The sequence below is a fragment of the Anguilla rostrata genome, chromosome 14 (assembly GCF_018555375.3).
Source record: "Anguilla rostrata isolate EN2019 chromosome 14, ASM1855537v3, whole genome shotgun sequence".
In the NCBI taxonomy this organism is placed as follows: domain Eukaryota; kingdom Metazoa; phylum Chordata; class Actinopteri; order Anguilliformes; family Anguillidae; genus Anguilla; species Anguilla rostrata.
The window spans coordinates 10,592,091-10,605,203 of record NC_057946.1 but is presented as its reverse complement, the minus strand read 5'-3'; positions in this window follow the sequence as shown (position 1 = coordinate 10,605,203).

Genomic DNA, 13,113 nt, shown 5'->3' with positions numbered 1-13,113 from the left:
TATATATATGCTTATTTTGTTACAGAATGAATGTGTAATGGGACAAGTCTATAAAAGACATATAGTGTTTCACATATTGAATGAACCCCTGATTAGATGAAAGTTCACTTAGCTTTAGGAGCTAACATCCTCTTTAATTCACAAATGCACACAATAACATGCATACTCACAAGCTCACCCTGCTTTAGAGGTTCCACTATATGCATAAATATATTGGAAAGCATATCATCTTTTGGGTTAGCATTTGCATTATTAATGAATTGTAATTGCCAAATTGTGTGATCTTTTCCAACAATAGCCTTTATCATTTGTGCAATGCTGTAGTGCCTGAAAGAGTTTTAGAAGACTTAGAGCTCAGTTTCTATGATCAAAGTGCAGAAATGCAATGAAATATATATATATATATATATAAAAAAGTGTCTTCACTGTAAACCAACCAGGGAAAGTATTTAATTGAGAACATTCTATTTAGGCACTTTGGACACTTTCTAAAGTCAATTTGATACAGTCATATATTGTGGAATATTTTGTTCAAAGCCACTACCAGCAAACTGGGTGGCCCTATTATGACGTTGCACTAATTATGCTTAAATACCAAGACCTGTGAGGAACCAAAATCTACCCTTCATGTTCACTTCAATTCCAAATGACAGATGGTATTAGATTCACCAATACAATTAGTACTGTGTGTACAGAAATTCACACACCAGCGAGTGTAAGAACTTAAGACTTGCAGTACGTAGAATTAAAAATCCACTCGCATAGATAGGCAGACAGTCAAGATCAATATAGCAGGGCTTTGTAAAGTGATATTAAATTTGGCTTAATGGCCAACAATATATCCACCTCTGACCTGACCCTGCTCAGATATTTGAATTTATGTATCCTGCTGGGTCATCTAAGTACTGTAAATGTTGCTCCTTGGCAGCCAAGAGCCTTTTATAGAAGATAAACATTGATTCACTTGCTTTCATTTAAAGTCATACCCAGGCATGGCAATTCTTCAACCCTCCTCATGCTAGATAAGTTCTCACGATCACTCATAGCAACCTCTGTCTCATGTAGAGTCTCTCCAAGGCAATCTTTGCCTCAGTGAGAAGCCATGAGCACCATTACATGTGCGGCATCGAAGCGCAGGACAGTGGAAACTTGAATTTTTCCCTATCTTTTCCGCACAGGGACACTAACGTGCCCTACTGTACTGTATCAACTTTCTTATGAGATCATTCGCCCACAGTTGACAAAATGTAAACGCAAACATTATCGACTGGCTACGCAGTTTGCCAACACTTTGGTTGTTTAAGTCAATCGATATGGTGAAGCCTATCCCTTTCTTTGCCTGTCAGGGATCTCTGCTGGGTACCGCACCAGGCACTGGGAGATTAATCAGCTCCAGCCAGTCTGTCTCCACTCAAAGAATCCTTTCAAGTTGGGAGTGAGGCACAATTTATAGCCCTGTGTCTATTGTGCACCCCTTTACAGGGAAGCGAGAACTCTATACTTTTGCTTTTCAGCGCCATTGATATGCGGGGGGGGGGGGTTCCATCCATGGCCTATATTAATTCCTCTCTGTGGATGTCAACAACACCAAGCAACCTTCCGAGAACTCTTGAGAACGCTGTCAGTCATGCACTGAGGACCTTGAGGCAGCTGCAACCTGCGAGCAGCTTAATTAAAATTCACCATTATAACGTTTTGTGCCTGTCCAGATAAATAATTTCAAAGGTGACCAAAATGATTTAGCTTTTCTTTACATACATTTGCGCGTTTTGTTTATTTTGCTTTTCATCTAAGGACTGAAAGTGAAAGTACCACAGAAGAGAGGACGTTTTGTTGAGCTGACCAGTACAATGCCGCTAGAGTTCATTTGAAATGCAACCTTTTTAATTTTGAGAAAGATAAAAAAATTGTGAACCGTCTTTGTTTAGACATTATTGCATTATATACATGTGTGGGGCTTCCAGTTACATATTTGTGAAGTGTACTACTGCAAAGACACAGCTGTACACAATTTCTAATTATCCAAATGGTTGCTTGCTTTTATCAGCCACAAGCAGCTTTGTGGCTGAATGCAAGCACACTGAATGTCTTCCTCTATATGCTGCAGATGGACTGAGGTGAAGCTTTCACCCAATGTAAATGCCCATTATGGGGCCCTGAGCTTAGCAGAGGTGAATGAGTTTATCCGCACAGGGGAAGGTGTCCTGTGGCAGAAAATCAGAAGCATGAGAGGAACTTTTTTCTTTCTCTCATTTTTTTTTTTTTTTTTTGGTTTTGTTTGAGTAAGCACTTGCGGGTGATGCATTTCACACATTCCCCTTATGTCACTGGGCATTATGGGATAGTCAGTGTGAGAATTCTCAGCTTGTTCACAAAAAAAGTAAAAGAATCGGTGAATGGGGGAAAATGAAAAGACGCAGCCTGAAAGCCCCTTGCAGGCACCGAAGGATAGTCATTATGAAAACTCTGAAAAACATTGAACAGATTAATGGTTTAAGGGGCCCGGTTCAATACAGAGAGAATACTAAAAAGGTAGTTTAAACATTTACTGCACTGCCAAAGAGGGGCCCACTCTCACCGTACCTGCAGATTTCATTCTGTTTCTGAGAAACACAAAAATACTGCTACTGCCCTGCCTGCCAGCAAGCTCTGTACACTGTTCACATTGCATTGCCATGGACAGGTTTTTAAACAGCACACTGCAACTATATCAAGCAGGACATAGTGGTAAATAGAAAAATATGTCTGTCCAAGATTTCTTGCCAAAAGTCATTAGTATTGCAACTGAATATAATTTATTGGAGAATATATACAGTAACGGCAAGGTATATCTCATGCTTTTACAGCAAATCAATTGCCTCCAGGGAGTCAGTTTGCAGTTAAACCATGGTCATATCTGAGTGCAAGTCTAAAAGCCAAGTGAAGCCTATAGGGCCTTATCATCTGGGTGCAAGTGTGTTTCTCTCTGATAAAAACATATGTAATTAGGTCATCTAAGCTACATACTTTTGGTGCAATACCGTCTATGTAGCTTTCCCAAGCTGTTCCCTAGCAAGGTAAAGGTTGAGCATTGTCTGCGTTGCTTTCGGGTGAGAGTACTGCTGGTGTCCTGCTTGACTGCTGCTTCTCCTTGTGTCGGTTGTTGTGACTACTGTAACTGCATTCTGTGTGGCTGGATCACAGGATCACAACCACATCTCTTGTCCCATCGCCTACAGATCTCATCTCCTATGGAAACACCACCAGCCCTGTCTGCACACAGTTTCCCCCTCAGCACAGTTTGGCTCAGACCAAGCTACCATCCACCTGTGTTTCCCTGGCTTGTGCCATTGTAAGGACACTGTCTGTGTCCCCTGCATTGTCGGCAACCCCCTATTTCTGGTTCCATCGCGATTGTGACGTGTTGACCCATTACTGGATAAAACGCTTCATATGAGTATTCAGGCCTACTCATTTGTGTAATTGATTGCCGTCACTAGCCTTCTGGATAAAGTAGCACTGCAAGTTAAGTAGTTATCTGAACTTGAATACATGCTGAAATAGCAAGCTAACTAATAGCTTGCCTTCTAGCTTGCTTTTGGGGTTAATGAAAAACTGCATGGTTCATGCATCCACCTAGCTTGCTAACTTTCACTATCTGTCTAATTCACAACGGCTAGCTAGTTGGGTAGCAATGTTCGCAATCTGTGTAATTCACAACTGCTTGCTCATTAATTAGCCGTCTTAACATCTCTTACTATATATGTAATTCACAACTGTTGCCTGCTATCTAGTTAGGTGGCCATCATAGCTACTAGCTCAGAGGCTAGTGTAGTCACTGCAAGTGCAAAACTTTACTTAAAAGTACACAATTATTTGACCTAAGGGGTCAACACATTGGATGGAATCGCGATGGAACCAGAAACAGGGTCGCCCAGGGTGCGGGGGTCACAGACAGTGTACTTACGCCACCTCTCTCTTCCTGACCTTCACAGTGCATGACAGCCTCTGCTCCCTCACCAGACAGAGCTGCCCGTTTACATCTCAGGCAAACAACCTCAGACCCACAATGCCACCTGTTATATTAGCTGTGTTGCTCCTGCCATTATTCAGCCCTGGGTTAACATTTTGGTCAATACTAACTCCCCAATTGTTTACTGGAATGGGAAATATGCAACATCAGAACTCAGCCCTCTAAAGAATAATTATCATCTAAATCTGCTGCTGCTGTTAAATCTGCCGGCGTCGCAGGCCTTCTTCACCGACATTGTTATGTTCACTGTGAATCAGGATGAAATGGGACTGAGCATCGTAGCACCGGCACAGATAGATGTTCAATATGGACAAACTTGCGCCTCACTGTGCCTAAATCACATCGCTGGCCTAATACAACCTGCTTGTGCGCTCTTCCTCCGGCAGCCCTGTTAAACACTCAATGTCTCAATAACAGGTCTCTGTTGCTGCCCGGATTTTAATTCTGGACAGTAAGCTCGGCTTCCTGTATACTTTGTGATTCCTTTTAGCAGCCAAAAGAATTTCTCTCACTAAACCAAGTGACCTTACCTAACTATACATTTCTATTTAAGCCTCGTCTTACTGGTTGAGGGGGTGGTTTAGAAGTCATCTTTGGAAAACAGTGCTATTAAAACACCCTGTTCCATCATCACTCTTTTATTGTATTGTCCACCCAAACCAAACTCCTATTTATCGAAGTATCAATGACTTTTTCTCTCTTCTGAAACTGCCCATGTCAAAGCCCTGAATGACCAAGTCATATCTGTTGATTGCAGTGACATTCTAATACTCCCCAGTCTAAGCACAGCCTTTGATGCAGTGAACCACAACATCCAACTGGAAAGGCTGCTGTATCTCAGAGTTGAGAGAGACACACTGGACTGGCTCAAATCATGTCATACAGGGTGTTCCTCAAGGCTCCATCCTTAGCCCTCTCCTTTTCACCATCTTCATTCTAACACTTGGACAAACCATCCACCACTTCAACCTGGATTTTTGTTGGTGATTTCATCACCACTGATTACACCATTGTGTCCCCCTTACCGCTTGTCCATAACCTCAGAGTCATCCTGGATCCCACCCTCTTATTTGACCATCACATCAGTAATAGTGTCCAGACCTCATTTTTTCATCAGCGTAACATTTCCAAGCTTAGTCCCTGCATCCTACGCCCCTTTGCTGGATCGCTCATCCATACATTTATACACAGCCATCTTGATTACTGCAACTCTCTCCTGTTTGGCATCAACTCCAATCCACAAACTGCAAGTAGTCCACAACTCTGCTGTGAGTCTCCTCACCAACATCAAGTTCTGGAATCACATCACCCCCATTCTCTGTGACCACCACTGGCTCCCAATTAAAAACATATAGACTACAAAATCCCCCTGTTACCTTTCAAAGCTCAACACAATCTCGCCCCATGCAACCTCTCTGAACTCCTCCATCCCTACCAACCTCGCCGCTCCCTCAGGTCATCCACTGCAAATCCCCTCTGTAGCTTTGGTGACAGATCCTTCTCTCATATTGCCCCCAGACTCTGGAACTCAATTCCCATCTGTTCGAAACTCAGACTCACTTCCCCTTTTCACCTCCCTTCTGAAAAGCCAACTTTTCAAAATTGCATATCACTAATCCCCCCATATGTCCTATGCCACCTCTCCAAACTTCCACCTTCTACACACCCACGCCAATCTTACTCTCGCTGTCACCTTGTGTCCTTCATTATTGCTGTGTTTTCTTGTTTGAAATATATATTGTAAAGTGTCTTTGAGTTGAGAAAAGCGCTATATAAATAAAATGTACTATTATTATTTATTTATTTTTAATTTTTTAATTATATTCTGTCAGTATGAAGACCTCAAGGGGATATCACATTCAAGAGCACCTTATGTGAATATTTTAAAACAAACTGTACTTAACTGAATAAGTTAAGTGACCTTTAACTTGTTGTAATATGTTAACCTAGCAGTGCCAACAGTCCCACCCATTGCCACGTCCACACAATATCTCCCAATGTGTGTTGCAACATCGCAAACCATTAAGATTGAACTTCCTGTCCAATAAGACAGAAGCGTGACAGTGCCTGGTCTAACATGTGGCGCACACTGGTGTGGATCTTCCTAGAGAAATAGCATGAATGGGGTTGGAGTCCTCACCGCTGAGCTGTTTTGCATATGTTTTTTATTTTTTTTGGGGGGGCGGGGGTGGGGGGTAGGGGGTGGTGGTGGTTAGTGTTTGATAGGTTTCCCTATTATCAAAGGTGTACATAGACTTGGCTTTGAGTGCCAAGTCAGCAGTTACAGTATTAAATCCTGCTATTAGCATGATCGTTAAACAAAAGTAGTACGGTGGGTACACATTGCACAGCTTCACAGTCTTCTGGTTTGAATAAAAACAAGAAAGCTCTTTGTTACAGGTAAAGACTTTGCTTGACCTGACTCAGTGGGAGTGCTAATGTATGTACCATACAGAGAGAGACAGACTGAGAGAGAGAGAGAGAGAGAGAGAGAGAGAGCACTCTGTGGTCAGGTTTAAGTAACAATAGCTATCTGATTGTGCACAGGTGTGTCAGCCAAAAGTAACACTGTGCGAGTGGGGTTGAATTGCCCGCTGGCAAGGATGTGAAAGGAGAAAATGAAAGAATAAAGAAATTCAATCCCTGGATATTGTGCTAGTGTAAGTCAAGACTAAAAGGAAGGCTTTAGTCAGCCTTATAGTTTCTCTTATAATTTAAATAAGAGGCTGATTATGCACACTAACAGTAACATTTGATGTAGGAAATATACTAATATACTAATTACAAAGGATTTCTTTTTAAATGTTGGCCTTTCATCACAAAATTAGGGGGGGGGGGCATGAGAGAATCTCCATCTGTTAACAAGATACGTGGTACAGGATAGTTACCCAATAGGTGCTTAGACACAACCTTCAGTATTTTTTGCTGCCGATAAACATATTCTGCAGAAATCAATTGTCTCACAGTGGTGAACAACAGTAACTACAACAGGTTATTTCTGATGCATTCTTTACAGTATTGCATATACTGCCAGAAAAAATCATACAGCTAGGACAATAACTACAGAAATCCTTCAGAACTCTTGAGACACAGAGAGGAAATACAATCCAAACAATACAGCTTGATTGAGCGGTCTGAAAACAGAAAAGTGAACAAGTCTCAAGCTAAAATTGTTGAGATGTTGGTAATGGCAGGCTTACTTACTTGTGAAGAATATTGCATTCCCACAGAAGCTTTAACTGCACAAATCTAAAAGTACCTAATCCCACCTCTCTCTCTTTTTTCTCTGCCACACAATAATAACTGACATGTACAAGCTAGGTTGGAAGTGTTTCATCCAGATTTCAGATAAAGAATCACGTAATCAGTGTTCTGTATGTAATCAGTAATACATTCCGTACATTACATTACAGGCATTTATCAGATGCTCTTATCCAGAACGACTTACACAACTTTTACATAGCATTTACATTGCATCCATTTATACAGCTGGATATATACTGAAGCAATTCAGGTTAAGTACCTTGCTCAAGGGTACAATGGCTGTGTCCTATCCAGGAATCGAACCTATGACCTTTCGGTTACAAGCCCAGTTCTTTACCCACTGTGCTACACTGCTACCCAATGCGTATGCTCAGTGGTTTACTTTGCTTACCTTTGCAATGCATTTTAGTCGATTTGATTCTTGAACCTGATTTTCATTGGCAAGTGCCATGATGTCGGGCTATGTGTGTCATGTATACCATGGAAGTCCTAGCATTGCTCCTAATTCCAAGGCAATCCATATTTATTATTCAAAAATGAAATGCCTAGGACATGGCACTCAAATGTTTTTAACACACATTGACTTGAAAACATTAGGTATTGCACAATTTCTATTATCTTAAGAATCCTAATTAGCTATCTATTACTATATGAATTGCAAATGCAGTGTGCTGTACTGTATTATTACATTTGCTGCTAATGTACTATTCATGCACTGTGGAAACTCAAAATGCAAAGATAAATATAGTGTAGCTGGGTTACCTCAATTTTTACACTCTCAAAATAAAAAAAATCTATGGGAGGCCTTCTGGTCTACACTAAAACACAGCAAACATGTCATATAATATTCAAGTTTAAGGCTAAATGTAATAACTAGATATATAATGTGTCCCTTGGACCTGTCCCATGGCTGTTGAGGTAAATCTGGAAAGCTAGCTGGTCAACTTGACATGTTTTGGAAAGGGTGCTTAAACAAAAAAGCACAGTCCTGGATTCTTTCATCTTAAACATAAGTGCACAGTAGATTGCAGTACTGAACCACTGAATCCTGTGTAAGTAAAAATGTGGTAATATGGCCATAGCACAAGATAAAAAGACAGCTTTCTAGAAAGTAATGTCAATTGTATTTTATTGCAGATTTTATATTGCATGATATAAAAAAGATTTATTTATAAACAAACAGTGTAGTTTCCACTAGATTAATTTTGTTCGACCTGTATCATCATTTGTCCTTTACTGTATTAATATCCTTTTAATTATTAAAGACAAATGTTGATTGAATCCCAGCTTTAGGGTGGAATCTATGGATAGCTACAGTAATCCAGTAGCATTTTTGTATGAACTGGTTATCACACACAGAGCTGCTTATAAATAAATAAAATAAACAGAGCAGGGTGTGGCCTCCTTCTGCAAGTAGAAAAGACAGAGATAGGAAAATAACCCATGTTGTGAAATGTGAAGGGTAAATAGGTGATTATAATCAGGAGACAGCAGTAGAAGTAAAGATACAAACAAAACAACAAGAACAACAAGATTATTAGTAATGACAGGAAAGAGAAGGAAAACAGCAAGTGTGTAAATGATATAATAATGACACAAGTAGGCAAACTGTATATTGTGACCTTATGGTCCTATCTTGGTGGACTCCCACAGGAAGATTCCCTTGTTTTTGTCTCACCATGCCTTTACCTGGCAAGGGTAGGAAAGAAGAGACCACTAACAACTGCTACTAACCTGTACTTTACTACCCAATGTGCAAAAAAAATATACTTGCCACGGTATCCGTGGTGTATAATCACTGGAAAGTCCCAGCACTTGAGGAAGCTAAAACACACGTTCACAGACTTGCATTGCTACAAAATGAAAACAGCCACTGAACTAAGAAAGTACAGCTACTGCATAAATGGTTAGTTGTTAGTTCCGTTTGCGAAATACAGCTTTAGAAAGAAATGATCTGCGATTGCACTTCGTGATTAACGATATGTCAGATCATGGGTTTGGTGCTTTGAAAGTACCGCAATTGCAATGCCGTACCTTAGGCTAGAACACAGACATTTTCTCCCATTTACATTCTCATTTACCTTTGGTTTAAGCCACACCTAACCTACTTATTTTTTAAAATCTGAACACACATATAGATACAAATAATTTTGTTGGGTGAACAGGGTGGGAGGGCAGAGGGGGAGGGGGGGGGGGGGGCACTGAGAAGTGTCACAGAATTTTTTGTGCGAGTAAAGAGAAAGGAAACAACATCATAGAGTGGAATGTCCGTGAGGGCCCCCTCTGCCTTTGTCTGAATGAAGCCTTGGAAAGAGCTACACTCTCATTACTATACAGGAATGTGTAAGTGTAAAACTCAGCAGGGAAACCCTTCTCCCTGTACTTTATCATTCAGGTTTCATGTCATGTGTACCTTGCTATTTCTTACACAGTTACAAGATTATACAGCCATTCTAAAATTCATTGTTCATTTTTTACATACTGTAGATAGATAATAGCTGATAAAACAGTTTGACACATACATTTTCTTCCACTTTGCGGGTGTGTTTGTTGTCAGTGCTTGCTACCTGACATGATTTATTGTTTGTCGTGGAGTCTTGTTGAGCTTTTCCTTCATCCAGTAAGTTTGGGTGCAACTGACCAAATCCCCCTATATAAGAGTTTGATAAAGTCCCTGGGGCAAAGAGTTAAACTGAAGCAGTGGCTGTATGTTGTATGAAGAAGAATGTTGATGTGCAACTACAACAGCAAAAAGTTCCCCAAATTTCACACAGTGTGAGGAACTCACAGTGACTTGCAGTGTGAAGAGTAAAGAGATTGAATTGATGGTAGCACAGTAACATAATTCTGTATATTCTAGGACCTGATGCAGATATTATATTGTTGTTGAAATCCCCTAGACTGTTTGTGATTAATGGTGCTGAATGATGTTTATTTATACTCTAATGCCATGGGACTAACTGATATATAAGTGGAGCTGGAGGGACTGTTGTGTGGTTGGTTTCGACCAAAATACATCTGGGTTAGTGAGCTGGCAAGCACATGGAGATTTATAGCACATGCATATATTCCATATTGCCTCACCATCAGTCTTCAGCAGCAAGCCTTCAGCAGTATCAACTCTCTCTTTGTCCCTCTGCCTCCCCCCGTCACGTGCACACATGCAGACATGGGCACACACATGGAATGCAGAAGGCTTTGATGTTAAAGAGAAGGAGAATATGTGTGATTATCTACGGTCTTGTCATGCATTATTACACAAGAACTTCCTTTGCCACACAGGGTAGAACATCTTTGGTTTTAAAAATGTAATGATAAAGGTCACTTTTGTCATCTTCATATTCATATATTTATATACTAAATTGCAATTCTATGATGCTTTTAATTTATAACAAGGCAAGAATGCATTATAAAAAGCCAGGGTTCACAGGAAATTAGTAGATTTGTCTCTCAAAAGTGTTCCAGAGTCCTTATCACATATTAAATATACAAAATGTATTCTACATTTAGGGTGCAAAGAATGAAGTGGAAACTGTATGGGAATAATGGACAATTGTGAATGCAGTCTCCCTCCCATTGCTCAATGCTGTGGCAGCACTAACTTCCAAGAGCTAGCCTCCAGTGTATGTATGTATCTATATTGTCAAAAAAGGGCCCTTCAAGCTCTTACTAAAATGGCCATTAGATGAGATATGGCAGACATTTCCCACATTAAAACAGATAACTGCTCCTTATTACATCAGATTTATCTGAGGTAGAGCAACCCTGAATGGGTCACAGAGAACCTTGGGATAAAGTGATTCAGGCAGCCATTAAGGTACTGGTTTGACACTCTTGCATGCAGGGGTTTAAAAATGTTTACAAATTTACAAATCAACTTTTGTCAAATTCCTGGCAGATTATTTTTTACCCAATCTGAAAACATGCAATATAACTTTGCTGTCCTTGGAGGTCAATTTCCTCATTTGGTAATTTAAAACATCTCCAGTTCACCTGGATAGATGGTATCCAGGTAGGTACTACCATGATGAGAAAACAACAAAGAAAAAAAGCAGGCAATGGTAACACATTTATAAAAGCATTCATCTCAGCCTGCTGTTTGTAAATGAGTGGCTAAGGTGTATGAAAACACTAAATCTCCCCAACCCCCAACACACAGAATCCTAAAACCTGTCCTTGCAGTACATAACATTTAAGTTAAAAGCCTTGAGGTACTTTTCCAGGAATCCAACCAGAGAAGTCATCCATGTCCCAGATGGAACTTGACGTGGGGCTAACTAATGAGATTTTGAGTTGCAGGATCTGATTCCCTAATAAAATCTCTTCTGACATGCATGGAGAGTACAATTTTCTCTCTCAGAATGGAATTAACTCAATTTCCTCTGAAAGTCCACACTGCTGAAACTTTCACACAGCCACTTTGAGATTTGCGACAGAAAAGCTTATAAGCACAGATCAGCTTCCTGCTCTCGATTCTCTGTAGACGGTTTAGTCTCCACAAAAGGCATTGTGTCGTTTCACACTCAAAAATAGACACATGGTATGTAAAAGTCTGGTTTTCGGACTTCCCATTTTTGTTCCATCCATTTCAGGAGTTGCCACGTGTAGTCAGACAAATTTATGTTTGCTTCTAGACGGTCATGGCATTTTGTGTCCATATCCCTTTAATTTTTCAAATTCTGTGGATTATTGACTGAGTTGTATCATAACACTGCCTCCTTATTTAAAACACAGTTTCAATCTTTGTATACATGCTTCGTTGTATTCAATAATATATTGTGAAACTACCAGAGACACAGTTTTTCCTTATAAAGTAGACCAGAGATTTACATGATTACTATTCCCTGTTTGATATTTTTCACCACTTTAAATAATGCTTTGTTATGATTCAATTAATTTAAAAATAAGAACACATGTTTTTTATGTTAACTGAACCCAGTGACAATCACACCATGCCTATTATTATATTAAAGTGGACACAGATCATTTCAGTATAAAGTGCTGTTTCATTAAAATGCCAGTTTCTGCCATGTTGTGTTTTGGATATCAGATAACACAAGCTTCTTTGAAAAAGTCAGAGGGCTGGATTTAATCAAGTGTTTTCATGGATTTCACTCTCTATTTTAATTGTTAGGACTCGTTTTTATTTTACACAAGTTTTTTTTACACAGGTTCAGTAATGACTAAAACTAACTTGCCAAACTGTGCTTTTAGCAAAATAGCAACACTTCACTTGCGTTTGAAATGCAAGTCAATGTTTAAGATGAACGTTGAGACCGTAATTCCTTCGTAAGTATGTATGCAGTCTTATTCCCCATTGCTGGTCATGTACTGTAATGGCACTGGTTCAGCTGATGTTTAACAAACTTAGGAGCCTAGCGAATAATGTTGATTTGAATAAACAGTGGAGGTTAAGCAAAACATATGACATCATGACCAAGTCTTTGTTATAATGCCCCGGGACATACAGACTCCTTCCATAAAAGAAATAGCAAACTTTCACATGCTGGCCCCCAGTAACAGTGAACTGCTAAAAATAATGGGCTATTTCATGAATACATGCAGATCCTCTTTTTGGTACACGAGCTCTTCTCTGATCTCACAGTAGATTATGTCTATAAATTGAAATCAGAGAAAGAATGCAGGCCATTTGTCAAATGGAAAACTTTGCAACTGGAGCATAGGTCATTTGAGTGGCTATCGGATTTCTCTTTGTACAGTGCTGGTAAGTATGACTTAATGAGCAAAACTCTTAAGGAAATTTCAGCTTCCCTCCCTCAATAGTGGGGACAGAAGCATGCAGACAAAGCTTAGAACTGAGCGATGCCCTTATGGAC